General features: G+C 32.7%; 1 long non-coding RNA gene across 1 annotated transcript in view; it reads right to left on the bottom strand.

The window, feature by feature from the left end:
* The window catches only part of LOC142225666 (uncharacterized), a 107,010-nt gene extending 85,877 nt beyond the window's left edge, over positions 1-21,133 (bottom strand). Inside the window, exon 1 of the long non-coding RNA XR_012719360.1 lies at positions 21,065-21,133. This is a non-coding gene — a long non-coding RNA (uncharacterized LOC142225666). The remainder of the gene's footprint in view (positions 1-21,064) is intronic.
* Positions 21,134-26,398: the final 5,265 nt, after the last annotated feature.

Below are 26,398 nucleotides of genomic sequence, written 5' to 3'. Positions count from 1 at the left end.
ACTACTTTCTTGGAAGCTCTTTTTTTGCTGGATAATGGCTTCAGCCTTGGTTACGCTCTAGATTTGATAAGTCTAATTTGATATTCGATTAATTCGTCTGAAATAAGTTTGATGTACTTATTATTTATTTCAGTCTTTAGAGTACGAGAATCAATATATCAAAATATCTCATAGATCTATAAAAATCCGGAAAATCAGTCAAAAAGAGCATACTGAATTTTGCGATGATCTTCAAGACTTTGAAGACCTAATAACAAGTATTTGGAAATGTAACTGGAAGGTTAACCTACACTGATAGAAAAAGTTTCGTTATATTAACGAAATGTGTCATTAAAACTGAGCTAATGAAACAAATTCGTTAATACAATGAAATTTTTCGTTATTATAACGAATTTTGTGTTAATCAACGTAACGTTTCGTACTATTAACGAATATTTTCATTGTATTGATGAAAATATTTGAAAATTTTTAGTTGGATCAATTTTGATTAAATTTTCTTTGTGTGTATTGGGAGAGATTTCAATGCATATTTATCAAATACTCGTTGTACACGAGCTATATGATTATTACAACGCGAATCCCAAACAATTCAACCCTATTCCACTCTCGACCTAACAAAGTCTGTGTACACAATTTTCCAAGAATTAGGGTCTGAAAAATCACCACATTTTCTTTTAATAGAACAAAGCATTTTATAAGCTTTTGGAGGGATATTTGTTTAATTATTTTCTCATTAAGTTTGAATGTAAGGTTAAAGTAGTAAATCTACAATTGTGCATTCTAAAATTTCCTATGTGTTATACTATTCGGCGCAGTTGGTCGCGCCGTGAAACTTAGTTTTTTTTTTACATCTCCCAGGAAAATCCTTTAACTTGTATAATATGCTATCTTATATGGGTATAAAAAATTTAGTACACAATGTCATTACGTCGATTACCAGTGGAAATAGAAACTACGACCTTCCATATTAACATTATTTTCGACCTGTATTTATAAAGTTAATAAGGCCATAATAAGGTTAACCCATTAAAGAAGATCATTGTTCCTCCTTTTGGCTTGAGTTCATGCAGGTGTCATTTAAAATAATAACCGCTCAATTAAACCCCAAGTTAAACAGATGCCAGGTTTTTGTTTGCATTCATGTTGTGATGAAGCCATAAAAAGTTTAATAATCGTTTAAATGTCCTGGCAAATATGTCTGCTTTTGTTTTTCCATGTGTATGTGTGTGTCTTGCTCTCTGAAAACGGGTGTTTGTGACATACAGTATGACCACAACTGCATCATTATCCCTTGTCCTGTATCTGAAATTACCAGAATGTGTACAAACACAACAACGATTCACATTGACAATGTTATTCGATGCATTATTATTTGCAAATATTAAAATTAGGGAGGCATAACGGATAGAGCAAAACATTTTACACCATAGGATGGTTATTTAAAATAATGCCTATTTTTATAATTTTCTCTAAAGAGGTCACAGTCCCTATAAACAAAGTACTGTTTACTCTGGTCTGGACCGCGCACTGAGTCGTTTTAACGATATCCGTATGTACGTCCATTTGTCCCCCTGTCCGTACGTCTCTCCATCTTTTTAATCAAATACTAGGTCACGATTAACAACAATTTAAAAAAAAGCAAACATGTGCCGCATTAGGTGCAAATCTGTTCAGATTTAGTTATAGCGACCAGTTTGACTGCACCCTCAAAAAAGACTTGCTTCTCTAACATATGTCCCAAACATATTTTGCAGGAAGAATATATATTTGTTGATATTGTCGAAATATTATGATGGTTGGGTCGTGGTGAAATTCTGAGTCTAGTCCGTCTTCCGAACGAAACAAGCTATCAACTTGATACTTGGCACAAGTAGTTGTTATTGATGTAGGTCGGTTGGTATTGCAAATGGCTGCAATGAAGAGGTGATCGCCGAAACTGAGGCCTATTTTGAGGCAAAACCGAAGGAGTACTACCAAAATGGTATCAAAAAATTGGAAGGTCGTTATAATCGTTGTATCGCTCTTGAAGGGAACTATGTTGAATAATAAAAACGAATTTTGACAAAAAAATGTGTTTTTCTTTGTTAGACCGGGGACTTATCAGCCAACCTGCTAGCCCCCGTATAAACCGACCAAAGATTTGGCTTCTAACAGAAGCAGATTTGATCCGATCCAGAGTGATTAGTGGATTTTTTATATCAGTTCATTAAAAAATATTTTCGATAAAATCTCTGGACGTTGAATCTTTAAAAAGGTTTATCGCAGGAAAATTGAATACACCCTCAAAAAAAAAATCGCTTCTTTAACATATGTTCCAAACATATTTTGCAGGAAGCATATATATTATTGGATACTGCCGAAACATTAATATGTTTGTTTTATGTGAACATATTATATGTTTGGAAGCATTTTGAGCCCAAAAATATTGTATGCTTGGAAGAATTTTTCCCAAAGACGATTGTCCTCATTCCCTACCATACTCGTAATTTTCACTTCCACCAAATATTTTAGTTCTTGGCACCTTTTTCTGTAATACAAATAATGTTGAAGAAATTATTCACTTTTATATTTTTTTTTTAATTTTACCTTTCGCCTGCACGGAGAATCGAACCGAGGACCATACAGTTTGTAAGCCAACACACAATCCACTGGACTACGTAGCTGTTATAGTCACCAGTAGATAATTATCGTTATAAGTTACATTTATATAGCATAGTTTGCAGCGCCCACGAGCCCATGCAAACATAACATTATTTAACAGAAACATACATTTGTTTGCCACGTGGAGCAGTGGTTAGCATGTCTGCCTTGCATGCAAAGGGTCGTGGGTTCAATCCCTGCTCCGACCGAACACTTTTTTTTAATTTAACTTTAAAACTTTGAAATGTGGGTTATTAAAGATTTATAGTCAGTAACAGTGCTTGATATAAACGAAATTGACTGATTTTTGGATAAAATATTATTTTTTTAAAGCAAAAATAACAATTTTGTAACAAAAAACTGTTTTTGGTACAAAACTTTAAAATTTGGTATTCAAAAACTATAACAAAAGAAGAACGTGGAGTCGAGTATAAACATACATAAGTAATTTTATAATATAAACATAAATTTATTTAGGCGTGAACAGTTTTTTACTAGCATTTAACACCATCGCTCTAAAATGCCTTTTATTTTTCGTTAATAATTCATTTTAAAGAAAATAAACTTTTTAAATTGTTTTAGTTGCAAAACTCGAACTTAATGCCCGCTTTTATATTTGAAGGTGTCCGTCAACTCCTCGTGGACTACTTATTAATAAAGAGGAACTAAACTTTGTTTTTATATATTTTACTGTGTAATTTTTCACTATTTCCTCCTTATTTCATTTTACTGTCCCAACTCTAAAAAGAGTATAGTGCCTTTTCGTTATTTTTATGAAGACTCCTGACATGTCCACGCATACACGGATGAAAAAGACTGTTTTTCATATGTTTGGCTATAAACATTATATGTTTAGAACACAAATTTTTAAACACAATATTTTTGAGTGCAAGCATATAATGTTCATGAACTAGCATAACATGTTTGGAACATATATGTTAATATGTTAGAACATATTATGTTTGGGACATAAAATGTTTGTAAATATAATATGCTTGGATGCAAACATATATTAATTTAGAAATAGCCTATAAACATATATGTGTTTAGTAGCTTGGAGCGCTATTTAACAGGGAGCGATATTGAATTAAGTTGGTGGTTGTTGCTTGTTATTACAAAATTAACATTTTATTTTTCCTTGGGCAATTGATCAGCTACTTCTTTGATCCTTACAAACTGTGTGGTCCGCTGTTCGAATCCCCGTCCGGCAAAAGGTAAAATTAAAATAAAAAAAAATCATACAATTGAATAATTTCTTCTACAATGTTTGTATTACAAAAAAAGGTGCTAAGAACTAAAAAATGTCGTGGAAGTGAGAAAGATGTGGGGGAATATACAATTAGGCAGAAACAAAATTTTGAGCATTCAGGTCGAAAACCTATGTTGTTAGCACCTGTATTACCTGTTTATTTTCATAATTCATTATGATTGTAAATATATAAATAAATAAATAAAATTTTGAGCACAATATTGTTTGGGAGAATTTTTTTAAGCATATAATATTTTTGGGTGCAAAATGCTTCCAAACATATTATATGTTCACAAAATAACATATTGTTTTTTGGAAGACAACATTATTGAATTTGGATGCAAAAATACAAAATGTTTGGAACTTTGACTACCCAAACATATATTGTTTAGACCAATATGCTTTCAAACATATTATATATTGGAAGAGATCAAACATATAAATGTTTGGGCAATACCCAAAAATTTATATGCTTGAAGCAAAATATGTTTGGGAGTATATGTTACAGAAGCGATTTTTTGTGAGCGTGTACAAGGGGAAAACATATGCTGTTTGTTTTTCAAATGACTATTCTCTTGGTTCCGAATGTCCATTCTCTTTATTCAAATTAAATAATATTTAGACTTAAGCATATCAAATTTTTGGCCTTATCATAAAACAGTTTTCCGAAACAACATACAACATTCTTTCGCTGTGTTATGTTGATATCTTTTGTCAACTCTCCCGGTTCCCATCTCTATTTCTTTCTCTATACTCTCTCTCTGTCGCTTTGAATAAAATATCACAACATATGAATGTTTAGTCGAAATTTGTAAATTTATATATGTTTGCATTCACACATATGATTTTTATGAAACATCCATGCCCCAAACATAATATATTCTAACATATTAACATAGATGTCCCAAACATTTAGTGTTAGTTTAGGAACATTACATGTTTGCACTTAAATGTATTGTGTTTTAAAATTGTGCCCGAAACACATTTTGTTTATATCGGAACATATGAAAAACATATTTTTCTAAGAGTGTATTTAATTTGATTCTTCGTATTTGTTTCAAATAAAATTATTTTTTAGTTCTGTGTGTATTACTATACACACTCATGATTCGGGAGAATATGAAAGATCATATTTTGAAATGCCGCCAATAGCATCATCAGTATATAAATATAAATTTTTAAATTTTAAAATCCATCAAATTGGAAAAAGGCGTAAATTGTATTTCATTAATTTTGTGAAATCGATACATTTCGATTGATAAAACGAAACAGTTTCACAAATACAATCAAAGTATTCGTTAATACTACGAAACTTTTCATAAGTTTCTATGAAAGAATACTAAAAAATTACGTTATATCTGCAAATTGGTATCGTCTGCTCAATTTCAATGACACATGTTTACTACCAGGTGTAACAATCATCGATATAAATCTATCTCCTATGTAAGATGCTACTTTCTGGCTCTCGACCGTGCTTAGTCTTGGGAGAGTTCAGGAGTTATATAATATTAATGTAATTGAATAGATATGATAAAAAATATTTATAGTTGGACTTACCCAAGATATTATTCGATGCCATGAGGCCCGTTGATGGAGGATCTTGATACTGTTCAAATGGTAGAAATTGATAATCTTTCGCATTCTAACACCAGTTCTATTTTATGCGATTATTTTTTTCATAATTTATTGGACTGCTGACTTGGACAATTCAATCCGTTGTGGTACTACAGGTGGTGAACTTCTCTTTTATTAATGAGTATTGCCCGATTCTATGTTAAGCTAATTGACAAGGGACTTCTTTCTTATAGCCTAGTCTGAACGACGTTTCACAATACGGTGAAATCACTTAGAGAAGTAAAGATACACGCAGAAATGTCACCAGCAATACTGAGAGGGGATAATCCACCGCTGAAAATTTTTGTTCGTGTTCAGTCGAAACTGAGGTTGAACCCACGACCTTTGTATGCAAGGCGGGCATACTGGGCGACCTTATGTATACGGACCAACTTGTGAGTTTGCGTTAATAAAGAATTTCGGAAAACTCGCTCACGAAAATAATCTTGCTCCTGATCAAAAAAAATGTTTCCAGTTGAATTCTTGGAATACCAGATTTTATCCGAAATTCGGTACGTGTGTTAATATACATATATCCTCTAAAAATCATGTAAAAATTTATCCGTATCGCTGTAATCATATACATTCCCCATATAAATAGATCCGCCGATTTGACTACACGAGCCTCTTGTAGGAGCAATGGCTATTTTAAAATAAAGTTGAACATTTTTCGTCGAGATATATTCAACGGGATTGATATTCCGTGTTTAAGTTCAAATTAGTTTGCTTAAAATTTATTCGTTAAGGTGTGTATTAAGTTTGAGTTTAAGGTTCGAGTTAGCCACTAAAATCGCTAGTGTGAAAACTAAATCAGTAAGAAAAATGCATGAAATTATACGTATTTGTTGCAAATTTTATTATAACTTGATGGGGAAAAGCCCAAAGCAAATTTTCACAAAGTTTGTATTCCTTAAAATGGAATATTAAAGAAAAGTAATCGTGAAAAAATCATGTTTTTAGCGGCTAAACTCGAACTTAATACCCACCTTTAGGCGCTAAAATCGTCATTTTTTCACGATTACTTTTCTTTAATATTCCATTTTAAGGAATACAAACTTTGTGTTAATTTGCTTTGGGCTATTCCCCATCAAGTTATAATAAAATTTGCAACAAATATGCATAATTTTATGCCTTTTTACCGATTGAGTTTTCACTTTAGCGGCTAAACTCGAACTTAGTACTCACCTTTAGATGGGGACATAAATTATTGTAAAATGACAATTCCATCGTCGTTAGAAAATGTACACTAAGCTCTGAATGCAGCCCTGTTTGTTACATTTTTCTAACGAGTCGCGCCGTTACCGTCTTTCGGCGTCTAAGCATTATTTTTTATTCTTTAATTGGATAACGTTCTTGTAATAACGATTTGTAAGCAAAGGTAAATATTGTTCCCAAAAATTCAATAAAATTACGTTTTATTGAAATAATTATTGAAGAAAAACTAAATCCTGTGTTTTATTTATTTGTTTTCTTTTCGGTGCTACGCATTCAGTCGGCAATTGCGCTATAAACAACATTACAACACTATCCAATAGTGTGCAAATATTTAGGTCATACTCGTATATTTATGATTTTGTTCATAAATTTAATTGAAAACAGTTTGGGGAAAAACAAGATTGAGATTTTTATAAAATAATTTACCATTAATAAATTTCATTATTTATCCTCTTTATTTCATACTTCATTATTTATCCTTTTTAGCTGTGACCATAGCAATTAATTACAACTATACGAGTAGAGCTCGTTTTCTAATAATTTTCTAAGTAATTTATGCCTCTATTTAATGCGACACATGGCTACGAAATAATGTTAGTCACGATGTTAGGAATTCTGTTCTTACTGAAATGGTGCAAAAATTGTAAATGCATTTCCATTGGAAATTATATCACAGCCAAGTCACTTATGCAAACCAATGACCCTTGTCACAAATCATGATTTATATCAATCACATGTTGGCCATTATACCCCATAATATCCAAGAGGTTTGGAGGAGCAGAAATAATAGGAACAATCCTACCGCAAACACTTACGTTTAGAATGCCACCTATTAATCCTGTTAACAACTTGATCCAAAGGTGAGGTATAAATTAACATTTTCCAAGGGTCTGAAAAGGACCCAGCGTAGTGCCAGATTAAATGTGGATACAAATTGGCCTAACCACTTTAATAATCACGAAACATGAGTGATTGTTGCATGTCAACCTTTCAACAGCACTAAAACAATTAAGCAAAAGGTCAAAGGGAGGAGTGAGTAGTTTTCCAAATTCTTACGAAATATTTCATCCTGCTTGGGTTCTGTGTGCCTGAACTTAATCATAATGTTCATAGCGTCAACTGTATTGGTCACTGAAATTGGTCTTATGAAAAAATACAAAACAACAAAATAGTTTTCGTATTTCAATATTTTTACCTCTGAGATAAATTTTATATTCTTTACAAAGAGATTGGTTGAGCTAAAGGTCATATCCCCTTAGAATCGAACCGACGAGTAAGAATTAATTAATTCTCTACCATCGCGTGTTGTTAAAAAAATTTTGAAAGTTTTTGCAATCCTCATTAAAATTTATTCCTACTAATAGTTCAGCTTTTATTAGATCAAATGTCATTCTATTCTTATGTTTGGTATATAAATGCTTTTTCACAAAAGACATTGCTTATTTGGATAGAAAACACGAATGAGAAACATACCTAAAGATAACTATATTTTTAAATTATAGTGGCATAAAAAAAACTATATATCATATTAGTCCTTATAAATACAACAATAGTTTTATATATAGTTTAGTATATTTTAGTATTATTACACGCAAAGAAAAAAAAAACGTTTGGAAAACGTGTACCGAAAACGTTTTTCTTTAGTTAGAATTTCTTCGAAAATGTTAAACTTTTACCACCAAAAAATTCGTTTGTTACAAAATTTTTATTTTTTCAAAAAAAAAAATTATTTTTGAACAAACAACGCAGTCCATTTCGTTTGTGTCAAGCACTGTTTTTTTCTGACTTTAGGTCTTTAATAAGACACATTTTCATGGTAAAAATTTAATATAGTAATATGTAATGTTGAACATCTTTTCGGAATCTTCCGAACATATCTGGAATATATATATAAAAACAAAAAAACAAACTGTTTGGTGTTCGGTCGAAGCAGGGATCGAACCCAGGACACTTGGTATGCAAGGCGAACGTACCAATCACTGCTTCACGGTGCCCAACTAAACGTATGTTCCTGTTAAATAAAATTTGTTTAATCGGCTCATGGGCGCTGCAAACTACGCTATATAAATATAACTTATAACGATATTAGTGTATTAGCTAGAAAAGATTGTTTTTTTTTTTTTGGGTTAGTCTTTATGAAATTGTTTTTACATCCTGGAAAAAAAATAAACGTTTATCACAAACAGAATATCCTTTTTTCCAAAAGGTACTTCCTTACAGTGAAAAGCAAATGATAAACGATATTTGTTTGTCTAAAATTTCGTTTGGGAGGAAAAAATTATTTTTTGCATGTACATATGTAGCAAGAATAAATTAGAGAGAAAAATTAACTTACAATAAACTTGAAAAATCACTTTTTCACTTTACACACACACACATTAAAAAAACTTGACCATCAAGCCAAATCAAGCCCGTCTGACAACCCTAACTGTAACACAGGGTCAAAAAGTTTTTGAAATCGGCATAAGTGTTTACTCTCGGCAGCGACTTGGCGACTGAGTCTCGTCAGCGGTGTTGAACTCTGTTCCCCAACTTTTTTGTTTATTATTAATATAATAATATTTTGAATATCTACATTATTGAATATTTTGAATTTAACGTAAATAATTGAATTGCCAATACCTAATATGAATTATTGTTATCGATACTTGAATTCAACCTTTATGCGATAACCCTAAAGCTTTTACTCAAAATGAATTTAATTGTTGTAAATTCTAAATCACAATGTCTGACTGACACTTCGTTTGTTATAAAACTTCACTTGTGCTTCGTCATTGCCCTTGGTAAGCTGCCGTCATCCTGAATAAAGCCATACTTTTGAAATTTTAAACTTAAACTTTGCCTTTTGCTTTCTTCTCTTTTCGTTACAAAAAATCTTTACATTTCCGAGAGTTAATCTTTATCTACAGTCCACTAAAGGAAACATCTCACGGATTTGTACAAGCGGTATTCCAAATGCTTCACTACTAATCATAAAACTTTATGTTGGTCACCAATCATATAATTTGTTCAAGATTTTTTTGAATGGTACACCAAGAAGGAGAGCCTTCGAAAATAAAAGAAAACGAAATCAAATAATTTAGTTTAGCCATTTTATTTCCATTAAATTAATATTTTGTTCAATATAATAATTTTTTTAATTCAGGAAATTTTTCCTGAACTGAAAATAGTTAGAAATAACTACAATAAAGTATGAATTAATACTGATTTCTTTACGGAATGTAAGAATTTGCAACAATTAAAATAGTATTAATTGAGTCATAATAATGGTCGACAGTTCGGTCAAGCTCAATCTTATCCTGCATTGCGTTTAAAGTTCTACTAAAGACAATCATCCCCAATCGAATTAAATGGATTGTGGTAACAATTGCCAATGCCAAAGTACAATGCAGATTAAATACCTATATAAGCCTCATTAGTTCTTAATCGTCTATAAGTAGTTATCAGAGATGGTCTGTCGTAAACTATAAGGTATTTGACATAAATTTATGACGTATTTTACCATACGTCAAAAACGTCGTAAACCTCAATAAAAAATTTGGCAATATTGGAATTTGTATAGTATACATACATTTCTTTGAACCATTTATTTCATACCTTTTTTAAAATTTTTGTATTTCCGAATGACTTTTCCTTATAAAAAGTAAGATAATACTAATATGGATTAGAATCGACTATATTGAACCACACAAAGGCAAACATTGTGCCAAATTTTATAGGGGTACTATTGCCTGTTTGATTTCACATAACCATATGAAAATCGAAAATAGACGTGGTTAGTATATTGTATTCATACAGGGTAGAGCTAAATCTGACTTTTGCACCGACAACTTTCACAGTTTAACCATTTGAAAACGTGTTGCATTCAGACGTTTTTCAAACTGTTTCTCTGGAAAAAATTGCAAATTACTTTTGAATAAAATTTTCAGATTAATTTTATCAAAAATTATAAATTATTTCAATGTAACGTTTTCATGCATTAGAATAACATGTTAAAAAATAGTTTGAAATCAATTAATTTTTGACATTTACTACTATGGGTGATATGTACACATATGTATATAATTATGGACTGGTATGGAAGTTTGTTAGAGGGCACATACTAACATCGCAAATTTAAACTGAATCGGATCAAGTCGATAAGTTAACGTGTTCGTTCAGAAGTTAGTGTGTTTTCAATAGACGGACGGGCTGACAACGCTAGGTCGACTAAGAAATTCACCACAACCCAGAACAAACGTACTGTAAGTGTTCTGAGATCAACATTTCAGTGTGTCACAAACGAATGTCGAGATTAGTATACGCTCCTCTTATGGTGGAGTTTATAAGATACAACAAGTCGAGAAAGTAAAATAAATCAGGTAAATAACACACAGCCTAAAGTTCGGCCAGTCGAGGGTAGGGGTAAACTTACCGATGGCTAGGTATATTAAAACCTCTTAACATTGTCTTCTAAATTGTATGATAGTTCATATTGAGTCCACGTTAGATAAAAAAGGCATAATAATTACACTAGTTTACGAAATATTTTTTTTTTCATGTACATTTGATGAGAGGTGACTTTTCTTATGAATTTTGATCTGGTGAATTCGAATTTTTTTTTTTTACATTTTTTCTTATGGAACATTTTTTTATATATCCCGTTATTTTTAGTTTTTAGCTCTTTTCTAAACAAATTATATCCCGAGTTAAAATATATACTTTCCTGGCGGAAAAGTGTCACTGTAAAATATGATTTTTTGAAAATTTGCTTTTTGCATCGATATTGTTTGAACCACTTAACTTATCACAGATCCAATTACACACGATTATTCGTCATTTTCTTTCATTTAAGTATCAACATCGATATAATCGGTCATCGGTGAAAAAAGAGCAAAAAACTAAAAATAGCGGGATATCTCAAAAACTGTTCGATAAAAATTTTGTAACATTTTTTTTTCAAATTCAGCAGATCAAAATACATAAGAAAGGTCACCTCTCATCAAATGTACATTTTCAGTGTAAACTAGTGTTATCTATTCAAACCTCTTTTTCGAGAGACTGACAGCGTATGATGTTGTGAATATTGTGCACAACCGATTACAACTTCTCGAGATACTTATATACTGAAAAAATATTGTCGTGAAACCAAATATTTCATGTCCTTATACTACAAATGCGAATTTTGCTTAGCATTCAAGACGCATTTGTCTGCTCCAAAGTCGGTAAACTTTACAATGAAGTCGTTTTATTTTTATGTTAACCTGATACCAATGCACACCCAGAGAAATGATTGGTTGGAATTCGAGCAGGATAATAGATAGATTGTTGGAACTCATATTATTTAGTTGTGTGGACTATTTGTCAGTTATTTCCTTTATCTTATTGTTAGAATAACCAAAAAAGTATCAATGGTACCAAATGGTAGTACATACGACCAAATATTAGTTATTCTACATCTATGCAAGTAAAAAAATATTTGTTCTATTTTACTCTGTCATGACAACTTATTTGTTTTTTCAAAGTATCAACAGAACAAATAATTTGGTTGTGATAACAGATTCGAAGTTATAAATGGAAATTGTAGGTATTGTTGCTCCAACAATCATTTGGGTGCTATAACTTATAGAGCTTATAATTAAAAAAAAATTTTAGAAGTCGAAATTTGTATCCAAATATCATGCAGAAAATCACAGAATTTATACCCACGAAAGCGGCTTCGAATGTTCTTTGCAAGTCGCATAAATCACGCATGCGAAAACAAATTTAACCCAATTCTTTTATACTTTGCATGTTCAATAAAAAAAACATGTTTGACAATCTGTTTGTCGTCAATTGGAAAAAATCAAAATACAAAAATATAAAAAAACATCATTAAATTCTGTGCTCGAATTGGATCTGAGGTAAGTAAAATCTTTAAATACGTTATTAACATATATGTGTGTTAAATACGTTATTAATATTTTATATATTTTGCATTCTTTAGATTATATACCATGGCGATGTTTTTAAATGTTGTTTTCAAAGGCAAAAAAGATATATTAAAAATAGGTGGAGAAATCCTGACTGCCGAAACAATCCATAAAGAAAGTAAGTACAGATTATATCACCATTGACCCTTATATTATGTTGGGGGCATGCACTGGCCACTAAGAACTTTTATTTACTTTCCATCAGTAAGAAATGCACTGATGAAAAATACGACGTGAGTCATCAAATGACCCCAACATATCATAAGGGTTAAAATCGCAAATTAAATAAAAAAATCGGTGGAAAAAGAAATTTGTCAATAGCGTAGCTAAAAAAAATCATCATCATAATAGGGAACTTATTGAAATTCGTAGAAGATATATAGGTTTGTAAGTTGGTCGGTATTTAAGTTATCGTAGTTTGCTACAAATTCATATGTTTGCGGGCACCAATATTTTTGAAGTTATTGCCCGATATATGGAACAAGTTAAAAGCAATGACTCTTTGGAGCTATCGGTTAGGGTTTAACCCTTTGAATACTTTTGACCACTACAGAAAACTTTGAAAAATGTCGCTCAAAATAACAAATGATTTTTATGATGTTCGTACAAAATTTAAGTAGATATGTAATAAAGACAATTCACCCTTTTTCTTCACACAAAATGGATCTCTTTATTACATTTTTATTTATTTCATCCCACTTTTAGTCAAAAATCACTTTAAAATAAATGGATTTGTATATTTCATGGACGGGGCGAATAAAATACAAATATCAGACGATATTTTAGCGGACTATGTTAACCAATTTCGATGCGTTCCAGGATGGTTTATCGAAGCTATCGAATACGAAAAAGGTTAGTAATATATATCTTAGAATTGAGAAATTTATTCTATACTATTGCATATTGGTATCTCCAGATGAAACCATTGACTACGAAGATCTGGTGTATGAAATCGAAAATGAAGGCGATGTGCAAGATATTGCAAACTATAAATTAGACAATGCACTAGAAACAGAGAAAGAAGTGTGTGTGAAGAAATAACGGGATCTGTGAAAGTGGCTTCTTTAATAAACTTAAATGTATACGCTATCAAATATTTATTATTTATTATTCACTCCAGAACTTCTCGAATTTTAGACTCTTCGGCAGCTAGAAGATATAGAATATCGAATTCTGATCCAAGAAAACGCCGTTAAATGTTTGGATAATTCAGATAGAACAAAGCTATCAAAAATAATAATCAAGTATATCTTGCAAAAAGATGTCAATTTCGAGTAAATAATAGAAGTGACACTTGCGCCACTATGCAGTTAAAGCGTATATATGTACATATTTTTATTTATGTATAACCGACCATTACCATAAGATTCCGCTTAAAACTCTGTGGTAGGCCAGGCTAACCTTCCATTTTTTAATGTAAATCAGATGTCAGAGCTGTAATTAGTCCAAGTTTACTTCTTAAAATATAACCGTTTAAATCAAAATTAGAGAATTGAAATTTTTGACAGTTACGAATAATAATAATAAATTTAACAATATAAATAATTAATTTTGCAGATTAACACGCCACGATTACATTTTTTAACGGATTTAATAATACAAATTCTGCCACAGGAACCAAAAGATATATATTATTGTCCAGCAAATTTTGGCCAGCGAGCCTCAGGAAAACTTTACGATGCCTTTAATAATTTGATAAAACGTTTATGTAAATCAGGTCTATTGAAACGGCGAACATACCAATTTAAAAATAGTGGTATTATTTCATTTAACGGTAAAATTTGATATAACATTTAAACGCCTTCGACATATTTTAGTTTTTTTTTTTTTCAGATGAATCCGATGATTTCGCATACGTTAAAAATAATACTATCTTAAATGAGGAATATATTTCCAAATGGGTTAACTGCATGTCGGAGAGAAAACATTTACTGCAAAATAGTGATTTGCCTACATCCGACTATTTAAAATGGTTTCCCATCTTCAACTCTAATGATATATCAATATTTGAACTTTTTAAGATCGACGTAACAACTTTTTATCCAAGTTGCAGCAGCATTGCAGTCTGGGATAATTTATATTCAAAAGTGTTTGTAAGACTGAGCAAAACTAAGGATCTTAATGCAAAAAAAATTCTAGACAAAATAGAAGGATTGTCTGATTTGTCGATTTGAAAGTAAACACCAATTCTTTAAAAAACGGCGCACAACTCCAATAACAGAATTAATATACTAAAATCCTTACATATTAAAAACCAGCCAATATATGGTTCATCTACTCATATGTTAGTTATCCAAACAAATGTGTTTCAAGTTATGTCACACAACAGGGTGATTTGTTAAGAGCTTAAAGGGTGATTTGTTAAGAGCTTGATAACTTTTTTTTTTTAAAAAACGCATAAAATTTGCAAAATCTCATCGGTTCTTTATTTGAAACGTTAGATTGGTCCATGACATTTACTTTTTGAAGATAATTTCATTTAAATGTTGACCGCGGCTGCGTCTTAGGTGGTCCATTCGGAAAGTCCAATTTTGGGCAACTTTTTCGAGCATTTCGGCCGGAATAGCCCGAATTTCTTCGGAAATGTTGTCTTCCAAAGCTGGAATAGTTGCTGGCTTATTTCTGTAGACTTTAGACTTGACGTAGCCCCACAAAAAATAGTCTAAAGGCGTCAAATCGCATGATCTTGGTGGCCAACTTACCGGTCCATTTCTTGAGATGAATTGTTCTCCGAAGTTTTCCCTCAAAATGGCCATAGAATCGCGAGCTGTGTGGCATGTAGCGCCATCTTGTTGAAACCACATGTCAACCAAGTTCAGTTCTTCCATTTTTGGCAACAAAAAGTTTGTTAGCATCGAACGATAGCGATCGCCATTCACCGTAACGTTGCGTCCAACAGCATCTTTGAAAAAATACGGTCCAATGATTCCACCAGCGTACAAACCACACCAAACAGTGCATTTTTCGGGATGCATGGGCAGTTCTTGAACGGCTTCTGGTTGCTCTTCACTCCAAATGCGGCAATTTTGCTTATTTACGTCATTCAACCAGAAATGAGCCTCATCGCTGAACAAAATTTGTCGATAAAAAAGCGGATTTTCTGCCACTGATTTTGGTAATAAAATTCAATGATTTGCAAGCGTTGCTCGTTAGTAAGTCTATTCATGATGAAATGTCAAGCATACTGAGCATCTTTCTCTTTGACACCATGTCTGAAATCCCACGTGATCTGTCAAATACTAATGCATGAAAATCCTAACCTCAAAAGAATCACCCTTTAGTAACAAATTATGTCAGTTATTTCTTGGTAGTAGCTGGAACCAAATATATCGGTTGGCAAAAGAATTGGTTGTCCCAACAAATTTGTTTTCTGTGTGCAGGCTGGTTTAATGTCCAAGTTATTTAAACTACATATTATTACAATATTTATACGAGCCTATTGGACAGGAAGATTAAGGGAATTTATACTATTAAGTTACCGAAAAGAAAATGTCAGATACCAATCCCGCAAGCCTGACTTACATATTGCATACATATGTTTCTGTGTTAGCCGCTACACATTTCCATAGTCTTTAGTGCAGTGTTGCCAGGTTAGGGGTTTCCCCCCCCAAAATTTAGGGGGTTTTTTAACGTTTAGGGGGATTTTTAGGGGTAACATTTATTTGGGGGGATTTTTGGGGGTAAACAACTATCTTAGACCTTATAAAGTAGAGCAATTTTCGACCGAATTTGGAACAATTCTGGCATGACAGGATAGGTTGATTTCCTTTTCCTAAATATTAGCAAGTATGCATTATCATTATTTTCATTATCCCTTTCAGCTTCTTCTTTTGAAAGGGCATTTTTAATATTTCACATAGTTAAAAACAAATTAAGAAACCTATTTTAATTTTGCAGCTGAAAGCATTTTAAGAGTTAAATTTTCATTCGATTATGGGTCTTAGGGAGCCACCGTGGTGCAATTGTTAGCATGCCCGCATGGCGGGTTCGACATTTCTGTGTGTTTCAAAGCTTCTTTAATTGGTTTCACTACAATGTGAAACGCCGGGAGGGTCCACAAGGAGGTACCTTGTCATTGCGCTTAACATTGAATCGGCCAGCACTCAGTGATAAGAGAGAAGTTCACCACTGTGGTATCACAATGGACTGAATAATCTAAGTGAGCCTGATAGATCGGGCTGCCACCTAACCTAACCTATGGGTCTCATAATGTATCACCTACTATTTGTACACTGCCACAGCAGACAATTTGAAATGTTAGACTCTTTGTAGCGAATAATGTATATATTAACTGAATTTCGTTTATTTTTCTACTTTATAAAACGATTTTTTAAAATTAATTTGATTCAAAAGATTTATAAAGGGTGATTCTTTTGAGGTTAGGATTTCCATGCATTAGTATTTGACAGATCACGTGGGATTTCAGACATGGTGTCAAAGAGAAAGATGCTCAGTATGCTTTGACATTTCATCATGAATAGACTTACTAACGAGCAACGCTTGCAAATCATTGAATTTTATTACCAAAATCAGTGTTCGGTTCGAAATGTGTTTCGCGCTTTACGTCCGATTTATGGTCTACATAATCGACCAAGTGAGCAAACAATTAATGCGATTGTGACCAAGTTTCGCACTCAGTTTACTTTATTGGACATTAAACCAACCACACGAATGCGTACAGTGCGTACAGAAGAGAATATTGCGTCTGTTTCTGAGAGTGTTGCTGAAGACCGTGAAATGTCGATTCGTCGCCGTTCGCAGCAATTGGGTTTGTGTTATTCGACCACATGGAAGATTTTACGCAAAGATCTTGGTGTAAAACCGTATAAAATACAGCTCGTGCAAGAACTGAAGCCGAACGATCTGCCACAACGTCGAATTTTCAGTGAATGGGCCCTAGAAAAGTTGGCAGAAAATCCGCTTTTTTATCGACAAATTTTGTTCAGCGATGAGGCTCATTTCTGGTTGAATGGCTACGTAAATAAGCAAAATTGCCGCATTTGGAGTGAAGAGCAACCAGAAGCCGTTCAAGAACTGCCCATGCATCCCGAAAAATGCACTGTTTGGTGTGGTTTGTACGCTGGTGGAATCATTGGACCGTATTTTTTCAAAGATGCTGTTGGACGCAACGTTACGGTGAATGGCGATCGCTATCGTTCGATGCTAACAAACTTTTTGTTGCCAAAAATGGAAGAACTGAACTTGGTTGACATGTGGTTTCAACAAGATGGCGCTACATGCCACACAGCTCGCGATTCTATGGCCATTTTGAGGGAAAACTTCGGAGAACAATTCATCTCAAGAAATGGACCGGTAAGTTGGCCACCAAGATCATGCGATTTGACGCCTTTAGACTATTTTTTGTGGGGCTACGTCAAGTCTAAAGTCTACAGAAATAAGCCAGCAACTATTCCAGCTTTGGAAGACAACATTTCCGAAGAAATTCGGGCTATTCCGGCCGAAATGCTCGAAAAAGTTGCCCAAAATTGGACTTTCCGAATGGACCACCTAAGACGCAGCCGCGGTCAACATTTAAATGAAATTATCTTCAAAAAGTAAATGTCATGGACCAATCTAACGTTTCAAATAAAGAACCGATGAGATTTTGCAAATTTTAGGCGTTTTTTTTTAAAAAAAAGTTATCAAGCTCTTAACAAATCACCCTTTACATTAAATCATTTTGTTTTGTCTGCTTTTTAAATTGATATTGTGTTATTATACATTTTTATTCAATTTAATTTTTAAAATGTATCACTAAGGCATTTTTTCACGAAATTTGGGATCCCATTTTGTACTTTTTACATTCTTAAATTTTTGGGGGTTTTTGAAAAAATTCTAGACCAATTTAGGGGGTTTTTTTCTCATGATTTGGGGGGAAGATTCACAAATCACCTGGCAACACTGCTTTAGTGAGATCTCTCGCCGGGTGAGATGATTTTAATTTAGGTCTTTTTACGCTAATTCCTTATTAAATTTACATACGAGAATTATTCATCCCAAATTGAACAGTTTTTCACCACCACAGTGGTTGCATCATCTTTTCGTACAACTTGCAATCCCTTAACCCTACACTGAAAAAATATTGTCGTGAGGCCAAAGATTTTATGGGCTAAGGTCAACTTGACTTTAATAATCCAGAAAAAATCTTTAAAATCTTAAGTGCAAAATGCGCTTATTTGTGCAATTCAAGTGCTTAAAGTTTGATTTAAGCTTGTTTTGAGTTAAAATAAGAAAATTTTTACTTAATTCGTCTGTGAGAGTTAGCTAATGAGAACGCAAAATAAAGATTGCTCTCTTCGATACTCTCATAGATTTTCAACCCCCGAAAACTGTTTTTTTCTTACATACAGAGAATTTTCAATTTAATGTTTGGCTTTTAGTGTTGTTGTTTGGCTTGCATTTCGTCTGCTATCTTAAGCCGACTACGGATTAAAATAAGAAAACCTTAACTTGATATTCCTTTAAGAGTCATATCAAATCAGAATACAGAATATATAAAGGTTTTTGGTTTATTGTTCGCATGTATGGATGAAGCATTGTGAGTGTGTATGTGTGTGTTTGATTTCGAGCTTGTGTTTTTTTTTTGGCTTAGCTTGCATTTTGTTTGCCAAATTCTTTTAGTATTATTGTGTGCTTTGACCATAATTGACAGTAAACTATTTATTGTCTCCTCACAAGAAAGTGAGAAGAAAGATAAATTAATAAATATTTAAAAAATGGAAGTACATACAATATTTAAATGGTAAGTAATATTAAAGTTTATTATTTATATATTCCATGCATTTTACATTTTTCAGTTTTAAAGGAGCGTCAATGGCTTGGGTTGACCTATGTGTAAGTAGAGGCAAACTGACTATTTAATGCAACAAGACCTCGAAAAGTTGAATTCCGCTGAGTTGCTTGCTTCATGGTCCACATTTTCTGCTGACTTGGTAAATTAAAACACACTGAAAAAACAGTGAACCCTTTTCCATTGCAAAATGAACTAAACTGTAGTAATATTGACCATGATTTAGCCCTTAAGATTTTTTTCAACTTGTCTAGTTTATAATTCTCTTAAATTTTAGTTCATCTATAACATTGTATTTTAGTTCATTTTTACAACAACATAAGATTTATATACCCCTACCAAGTTAAAAAGTCAGTATTATTTTGGTTTACTTGCTTATTATTTGGGAAACCCGACAATAAATATTGGTTAACAGTCTCTTTAAAATGTCGACGACTAAACTATTTTTAAATCAATCATTCCACAGTACAGAGAAACTAAATAATTAAAGGAACAACAAACCGTTTTACTATTATGAAAATTTTCATACATTAAAATTAAACTTTCTTTACGCAAAAGTACTTTATTATAACAACTTATGATGAAAGTTCTTAATACAATGTTTTTTGTGGATAAAAATTATGACCACGTGGAACAGAGAGTAGTTCATTTGAACTCGCTGTTTGGACATTTTGACTTATCCTTAGTTTTTTATTCATCGTAAGTATATTTTTCACATCGTAAGTATATTTTGCTGAAAAAATGAAAGGATTAATGAAAATTGTTAAAAATTAACATGTAATAAAACATAATTTTTTAGCTCTTTATATTAGCTTGTAACTTACCATATTTTGGAGGCATTTTATCAAATGGTGTAAAGAATTCAACTTTTCTTTGGAAAACGTATCTCATACAATGTGTACCTGAAACAATTAGAGAAATAATGAAGTATTCTATATAAACTCATAAAACTGTGTTGTTATCGATGTGAAGGATATAATAAAATAAAAATAGCATAAAACTTACCAATTCTCTATTAAATTGTACGCTGAGGGGAAATATAAAAAGTTGTCCAAATACATTTGGGGATACTCTGAAATTAAATATTTATTTTTTACATTAAATAAAATTATTAAATTGATTTCCAAAAAAATCTAATAATAATATGCACAAAAAAACCAAATATTCTGGTTAATAGAAAGTTAAACAATCCTTACCTATTCACTATTAAATTACAAGCAGAGGAGTAACAAAAAGTTTTCTAAATTTTTAAGGGGTTATTCTGGAATTAAATATTTGTTTCTTACATTAAAAATATTAAATTGGTTTTCAAAAAAAATTGATTAAAGAAATACTAAAATAAGGTATTAAAAACCTGTAATTTTGATGATAAAAAGGTCATAAAAACGTAAATATTCTAGTTGAAAGAAAACAAGTTTTGAAAAGAAAACTTATCAATTCTCTATATTTTAAATTTGTTCGAATCCATCTGGAGTTTCTCTGAAATTAAATATTGTTTTTACAACAAAGAAAAACACTAAACTGGTTTCCAAAAAAAAAAAATTAACAAATTATAATATACATTAAAATATTCTTTTTAAAAGACGACATTAAAAAAATACTTACCAATTTATGACTAAACTATACGCTGAGATGTAACAAAAATTTTCCAAATTCATCTGGAATTGAAATTTTTTTACATTGAATAATAAAAATTTCAATACACTTTCAATTTCAACATTTTTCCCCAAATATTCTTAGTAACTTTTTTCTAAACTACCGATCATCATTTCGCCATCGTATATCTCATCGCTAAAATATTAATAACTTTCATTTAAAAGGTTTAATAACCAAATACCAATATATGTCTCAAAAATCCAAAATATTCCATGGCTTTATATTCCCTTGTTGCATACCTGCTTAAAAGATGCAACAACCCACGCCAACGCCAACTATACAACTGAAGCATGCCAAACAAAACAAAGCAAAGCCAAAACATTCCTACAACAACAAAAACACACGTGCCTTTATTGAAAACAACACCTCATCAAGCCAAATAAACCATCCGCGAAAAACAAACACACACAAACCACTAAATGAACAAAAATAAAAACAACCCCACGCTCATGTATACACAACAAAACTCAAGTAACATCATCTTTACATTAATCACATTCCACTATGCCGATAAAGATCTCTGCACTATGCATTAGTTCATCGCATCTGCTGACAATTTACTCTAAGAATAATATTCGTTAAGGCACACCAGTTTGTGAACGATGAAACGTTTAACTTAAAATTTGCAAAATTTTCATAAAATGTAATCTACCATTTTTGACTAAAATGTCTATAAATCTAATTGCATGTGAACTAAAAATATTTCATTGGGTAATTTTCTACCAACAATTATTAACTATAGGAATTGCCAGTAAGAAATTGCTATCCACTCTCAAGTTCATTTTTCGTAAACAAATATTTTCTCATACAAAAAAATCTTATAGTAAATTGCACTTATTATTTAGAAAGTACTTTACATTTCACAAGTAGTTTTATAGTATGACAAACGAATTTTTAACTACCAGTTAATAAATTTTTTAAGGAAATTTCCATGGTATTTTGTACGCCATGAACTAAACGATTGCTACTTAGAATTTGTAAAATTTCCTTTCGATTAGTTAATTTTCGTTGAAGATACGAAAAATGAACTAAAATTCTGGAAAATTCTTGTAATGAATTATTGTAAAAATCTTCTTAAATTTACGAGACACTTTTTTTCTGTGTACATATATGTCTTTATATTTTGCATTTTATTAATTATTTTTTATATTTCTATTATTTGTTATATATTTGTTTTTATTACTTTTTATTACCGTACTTTTGACACCACAACGGCTTGAATCAAGTAAATTTTTCTCTATTAATTTTTTGGGTGTACACCCATAGAAAAATTATTACCATACGGGCTCAAATCGATACCGTACGTTATTGATAGTTAGCCAACCCCGTATGGTACAATATCAATACCGAACGGTACAGGCGGTAGGCAAAGCATGAAAGTACCATACGGTATTATGAAAATACCAAAATGGTATTAAAAATAATACCTATGCGGTATTAATATTTATACCATTAAGTTATTGATGTATAAACAGTGTGATATTACCAAATAATACCAAATCGTTTTGGGTTTAATACAAACCCGGTATTTATTGTTATTATACATATTAGTTCAATAAAACACACGTAACAATGACATTTCCTTTAATACATTTATAAAATACATAGTACATGCACTTCACCACTTTTTTCATTCAAAATTATTCTTTGAATTTTATGTCCCATCACAGGCTCTGCATGCCTCAAGCTGTCTGTTGTGAGACTTTTGCTTTTGTATGTCTCTTACGTATCTAATGAGAGTATGGTTCCAAATTAGTAAACATTAATAATACTAAAACATTTTATACTTACGAATACTTCACTATATCCACAAATTTAGTTTTTTTTCAGTCATCATGTTTTCCAAGAAATATTGCAATTAACGCGTCTATTTACTTTATGTGAACAAACTAAGCTACTAAGGCGACCACTTAGTTTTTAGCAACGGCGACGTATCATATGTTAGGGGTATGTGATACCATAATAATACCGGATGTAAATGATTTGATAGAAAGTGGTATCAAAATTAGAAGGTAACGTGAACCAATCAATTAATACTAAACGGTAATGGCCACGTACCGCCTTTTTTCTACCAGTGTAGGACATGTTTTTCAACACTTTATTTTAAAGACGTTTTTTACTTGAAACATAGCATAATTACTACTGAATTTGGAAAATAAAGTTGTCGTTAACTCTTTGGCTCGGAATCAATACCAAAATTGTTAAAGTAAAGACAAAATCTTTGGAACCAGGCATGCTTTTTTTTAGTGTAATAGCCTTATTTATTACCCGATCTTACTCAAATTTAGCACAAGGTAACCTTTTCTGGTATCGATCAAACCTGCAAAATATTATCGAAGTTGGTTCAGATTTAGATATAGTTCCCATATATAGGTTAGGTTAAGTGGCAGCCCGATGTATCAGGCTCACTTAGACTATTCAGTCCATTGTGAAACTACATTGGTGAACTTCTCTCTTAAAGGGTGATACGGTCAAAATTTGGTCAATATAAACTTGACGTATTTCGTTCAATTTTGCATTTAAAAAACACCCCTCATTTTGAAGGTGTGTGTGTGTAGAATGTTGCTCCTATTTTGATTTTTGAATTCACTCTTCAGTTGTCAAAATGCCGTCCAAGCAAGAAGAGCAGCGTATCAAAATTTTTCTCGTGCATCGCGAAAATCCGAGCCCTCATTTTGAAGGTGTGTGTGTGTAGAATGTTGCTCCTATTTTGATTTTTGAATTCACTCTTCAGTTGTCAAAATGCCGTCCAAGCAAGAAGAGCAGCGTATCAAAATTTTTCTCGTGCATCGCGAAAATCCGAGCTACTCGCACGCAAAGCTGGCAAAATCGCTAAAAGTTGCCAAATCAACCGTTACAAATGTAATTAAAGTGTTTGGGGAACGTTTGTCGACAGCCAGGAAGTCTGGATCGGGGGGAAATCGAAAACCGGAAGCCGCTGAGACGACAAAGAGAGTTGTCGGTAGTTTCAAGCGAAACCCTAACCTCTCTCTTCGAGATGCCGCAAATAAGCTGGGTGTATCGTATACAACCGTGCATCGAGAAGGTAGTGACTTCAAATCGCGATGATAAACAAAATACGACGGCCAAAGCGCGATCCCGGAGGCTGTACACGACGATGCTGACGAAGTTTCACTGCGTGGTAATGGACGACAAAACTTACGTCAAAGCCGACTACAAGCAGCTTCCGGGACAGGAGTTTTATACGGCAAAAGGAAGGGGAAAGGTAGCAGATATTTTCAAGCACATAAAACTGTCAAAGTTCGCAAAGAAATATCTGGTTTGGCAAGCCATCTGTACCTGTGGCTTGAAAAGCAGCATTTTCATAGCTTCCGGGACTGTCAACCAAGAAATTTACGTGAAAGAGTGTTTGAATAAACGTCTGCTGCCTTTCCTGAAGAAACACGGTTGTTCCGTACTGTTTTGGCCGGATTTGGCATCTTGCCATTACGGTAAAAAGGCCATGGAGTGGTACGCCGCCAACAACGTGCAGGTGGTTCCCAAGGACAAGAACCCTCCCAACACGCCAGAGCTCCGCCCAATTGAGAAATACTGGGCTATTGTCAAGCGGAACCTAAAGAAGACCAAAAAACTGCTAAGGACGAGCAGCAGTTCAAGGCAAACTGGCTTTCTGCGGCGAAGAAGGTGGCTGTACAAAATCTGATGGCAGGTGTCAAGCGTGAGGCCCGGCAATTCGGATTTGGAAAATCGAAAGACTAACTGAATATTTTTCCTGAATTTTATACTAATTGAACTTGAAAAAGAAATTTAATTTGATTTTTTAAATAAACGATTTCACCGATTTACACGCGTTTTCCTTTTTATAGCCGAGTCCGAACGGCGTTCCATATTGCAGTGGAACCACTTAGAGAAGCTTTGAAACCCTCAGAAATGTCACCAGCATTACTGAGGTGGGATAATCCACCGCTGAAAAACTTTTTGGTGTTCGGTCGAAGCAGGAATCGAACCCACGACCTTGTGCATGCTAACCATTGCACCACGGTGGTTCACTCCCATATATATGCATCGCTCGATTATCTCAAATGTGGCCATAATACTCTTGTTTATTAACCAATGTTGCTCAAATTTAGATGTATTAGCCGATTGTATTTGGACTTACACGTAGCTCTTACATAAATATATTGACTTATTTTTACAAATTTATATTTGTTACCCGCACTAATTGAGCGATTTCCTCTTTTTATATCGCAAAATCACATAGTGGTCATTTAATAATGGAATCAATATTAGTGGCATACTAACTGTACGGTGCAAAATCAACTATAGCTCCTAATATAAAAATTTCTGTTCAGATTTTCATAAAACTCTCATAAACTGTACCCCTTAATGTTGTGGTGACAACCTTGGCTACACACTTCTTAAATATAGAAGTTTTTTAAAATATCAATTTACCTTTGCTTTTTCATTAATATTCTTTCTCTAAGATTTCTTCTGTTAAAAAAAAGCTTCAATTGTCCATTTTGTTAGCAATCATTTTTTTTTTAATAAAAATTTTTAAAAAAACTTCATGCACGTGATCTTTGCTTACCTGAGACCCACAATATTCTTAAATATGGAAATGCGGTTTATTTCCCAAACCTATACCATTGATACCCCACAAATGGGTGTTTACTAATTCAGTGTGGGTCATAAAGGGTGATTTGTTAAGAGCTTGATAACTTTTTTTTTAAAAAAAAACGCATAAAATTTGCAAAATCTCATCGGTTCTTTATTTGAAACGTTAGATTGGTCCATGACATTTACTTTTTGAAGATAATTTCATTTAAATGTTGACCGCGGCTGCGTCTTAGGTGGTCCATTCGGAAAGTCCAATTTTGGGCAACTTTTTCGAGCATTTCGGCCGGAATAGCCCGAATTTCTTCGGAAATGTTGTCTTCCAAAGCTGGAATAGTTGCTGGCTTATTTCTGTAGACTTTAGACTTGACGTAGCCCCACAAAAAATAGTCTAAAGGCGTCAAATCGCATGATCTTGGTGGCCAACTTACCGGTCCATTTCTTGAGATGAATTGTTCTCCGAAGTTTTCCCTCAAAATGGCCATAGAATCGCGAGCTGTGTGGCATGTAGCGCCATCTTGTTGAAACCCCATGTCAACCAAGTTTAGTTCTTCCATTTTTGGCAACAAAAAGTTTGTTAGCATCGAACGATAGCGATCGCCATTCTCCGTAACGTTGCGTCCAACAGCATCTTTGAAAAAATACGGTCCAATGATTCCACCAGCGTACAAACCACACCAAACAGTGCATTTTTCGGGATGCATGGGC

Source organism: Haematobia irritans, chromosome 2 (genome assembly GCF_050003625.1).
Source record: "Haematobia irritans isolate KBUSLIRL chromosome 2, ASM5000362v1, whole genome shotgun sequence".
Lineage (NCBI taxonomy): Eukaryota > Metazoa > Arthropoda > Insecta > Diptera > Muscidae > Haematobia > Haematobia irritans.
This window is presented reverse-complemented; position numbering and strand designations above follow the sequence as displayed.